The following is a 3,522-nucleotide window of genomic DNA, read 5'->3' as shown; positions in this document are numbered from 1 at the left end:
TGCCGCGGTGGGGCTCCTGGAGCAGGACCAGATAGTGCTGGCCAGGCTAGGGACAAAAAGGAATAAATACTTACAAATAAACCTAACCAGAGAAATAAAAGGTACAAAGAAAACTGCAAAATACTAATTTAAGGAAACCAAAGGAGACATATATAAATGAAAGGATATGCCACACTCGAATAAGGAAATTTAAGATTGTGAAAATGTCACTATTACTGAAAGCAATCTACCGATGCAATACAATTCCTATCCAGATTCCACTCTTTAAACACTTAAACAGAAGGAAAAACTAAGCCTACTTTACATGGAAAGGAAAGAGACTCAAGATAAAGCACTACTAAAGACGAATAACAATGTAGCAGGCCTCGCACATCCTGTCTTCAAAGCATGCTACACAGCACAGTAGCCAAAACAGTGCCCTACTGATAAAACAATCGATGGAGAGCAACGGAATAGAGAAGCCAAAACAAATCCACCCACCTTCCAACAACTGATTTTTGACGCGCATGAAATGGGGAACTGAATATCAAAGGAATTTCATTACTTTTCAAGGAAGGGGGAGAGAAATTGGATTTTCATTTGTATTAGAATGAAACAGGTCCATAATTCACTCCATATACAAAAAACAAACTCTAGATGGATGAAAGATTATAAGCCCTAGAACTGTCAAGTTCATTCGTGAAAAAGTAGTGACATTGAATCCTGGATCTTCAGGGCACATGGCCTGCTCCAGAGGTGAGACCCCATGTGGGAACTTCACGGGGTGAACTGGACTTTACCTCAAGCACCCTTGTAACCCGAGGCCTTAAGTTGGAAACACTGAGGAAGCGGAAGACAGCCAAGAGCAGTGCACTTTTGGTAGGTGGACCAAGAAGGTCTTGCTACATCAATACCTATAAGTTATATTAAGACATGTATTATTTCAGCAATCTTGTGACATTGTTTTATTTTGTTTATATTTGTTCCTATTAGGGTATAGCTCAGAGGTGCTGTGCCATTGAGAGTCACTTTCTTGAAGTTGTGCTGTTTGCTTGTAGGGTTTTCGGTAAATGAAACCCAGGATTGATAAGCCTATTGGGACAGCAAATAGAACAAGTGGATTTGCGGGAGGAGAGTGTGGGGTAGGGGTGGACGGTGGGGAGATTGAAGGGAGATGATGTCAAGGAGTCCAGGAAGGAAAAGTATGTTTGGAGACTGATTAGGGAAGCAATTGTACAATTCTGTTCGACGTGATTGAACTATGGAATGATATGACATATGTATCAACTCCCAAGCAATAACAAATCAAAAGGGAAAAATAAACACAGATGGAGAAGTGGGTTTTGGCTTACACTCCTAGCTCCAATGTAAGAACAATTATTTCTTACCTCATGACCCTGCTCGATACCTGCCCTCGGGAAGGGAACACAGAAGATATGGGTGCTGTACCAAAATGTGGCGAAGAATTTAGATAGTGCCTGGCTATCAGATAAAATAGCATCTGGTGTCTTAAAGGCTTGCCTCCAAACAAGCAGCCATCTAAGTGAGCTGTCAACTAAGTCCACATGGAAGAAGCACACCATCATCAGTCACCAAAGGATTGTAATCCATACAATCCGAATTCGAAGGAGGGATTAATATCAGAACCTAAATTGTGAGAATCCAGTGTGTAGAAGGTGATGGATGACACTGGGAGCCCAAGATTAATTTGTGGAACGACATAGGAAATAAGCCTCTGGAGAAGTCTCCCTATCTAAAATTGATGGATGGAGCTTGATATTTTCTGGATCTTTTGCTCCATTGTCAGTTTCCTCATGTGTAAAACATAGAGGAAGTTGTGCATGTTCAAGAGAAAATATATGTCAAAGGCAAACAAAACTTGACACGATCGCCGAGGACAAACAGGTGCATAAGCAAATGTGGCGAAGAAAGCTGATGGTGCCCGGCTATCATAAGAGATAGTATCTGGGGTCTTAAAGGCTTGAAGGTGAACAAGCAGCCATCTTGCTCAGAAGCAACAAAGCCCACATGGAAGAAGCACAGCAGCCTGTGTGATCACAAGGTGCCAAAGGGATCAGGCATCATAAAAAAAAAATATCTTACCATAGTGAATGAAGGGGGAAGTGCAGAGTAGAGACTCAAAGCCCATTTGTCGGCCACTGGAGACCTCCTCACAGAGGGGTCTAGGGGAGGAGATGAGTCAGTCAGGGTGCGATGTAGCACCGATGAAGAATACAGCTTTCCCCCAGATCCTGGATGCTTCCTCCCCGCCAACTATCATGATCCGAATTCTACCTTGCAAGTCTGGATAGAGCAGAGGTTGTACACTGGTGCATATGGGAGCTGGAGGCACAGGGAATCCAGGGTGGATGATACCTTCAGAACCAAGGGGGTGACGGGCGATACAGGGAGAGTAGAGGGTGAGTGGTTTGGAAAGGGGGAACTGATTACAAGGATCTACATGTGACCTCCTCCCTGGGGGATGGACAACAGAGAAGGGGGTGAAGGGAGACGCTGGATAGGGCAAGATATGACAAAATAATAATCTATAAATTATCAAGGGTTCATGAGGGAAGGGGAGTGGGGAGGGAGGGGCGGAAATAAAAGAGGACCTGATGCAAAGGGCTTAAGTGGAGAGCAAATGCTTTGAAAATGATTAGGGCAAAGAATGTACAGATGTGCTTTATACAATTGATGTATTTATATGTATGGATTGTGATAAGAGTTGTATGAGCCCCTAATAAAATATTTTTTTAAAAAGGCAAACAAAACAAAAACAAACAAAATAAAATTGAGTGATGGGAGGAAAGCGGTCACCGATGTGCTTGTGAGAGGAGTATAGAAGATCAGAGGCAAAAATCTGACCCAAACAGTTAAAACTTTGTCAGTAGAATCCCCTATGATGCAGGTTGGACCTGATTTGGTTTCCAAATTCTTCTGTATATTTGGTTTGTATTGTTTTGTTTTTGTTTGTTCATCTTAGGGTCTATCTCAGAGGTGTTATGTCATTGGAGATCACCCTCTTGAAGTTGTGTTATGTTTTTCCGTTTTTTGGTGTCTGAAACCCAGGATTGATGAACCTTAGACACAGCAAGTGGAATAAGGGTTTGGGGGAGAGGGATACAGTGGTGGTGGGATAAAAGTGGGACGGTGTCAAGGAGTCCATGTAGAACATGAATGTCCGGACACTGATTGTGGTGGCAACTGTACAATTCTACTTGATGTGATGGAACTTTAGAATGATATATGTATTAAATCCCAATTAATAATAATTTTTTAAAAGATGTAAAGTGTTAAAAAGCAGAGAGACTCAAGTGGACCATTGGTTACCATGGGTGAAGGAGGAAGAGTTTTGGTTGGGGTACTGAGTTTATGTTCATGGTGCAGTAATTTAGACAAGGACATCAACAAAAGTTGCACCACATGAAGAGCATAATCAGTGATGCTAAACTATACATATACAATTTGTTGAGTTTGAGATTGTTTTGTTGTGTATAATTTTGCCACAATTCAGAAAATAATTACACTTAAAACAATGAGTAC

Source organism: Tenrec ecaudatus, chromosome 2 (assembly GCF_050624435.1).
Source record: "Tenrec ecaudatus isolate mTenEca1 chromosome 2, mTenEca1.hap1, whole genome shotgun sequence".
Taxonomy (NCBI): Eukaryota; Metazoa; Chordata; class Mammalia; order Afrosoricida; family Tenrecidae; genus Tenrec; species Tenrec ecaudatus.
The sequence above is the reverse complement of the archived record's forward strand: the minus strand, read 5'-3'. Positions refer to the sequence as shown.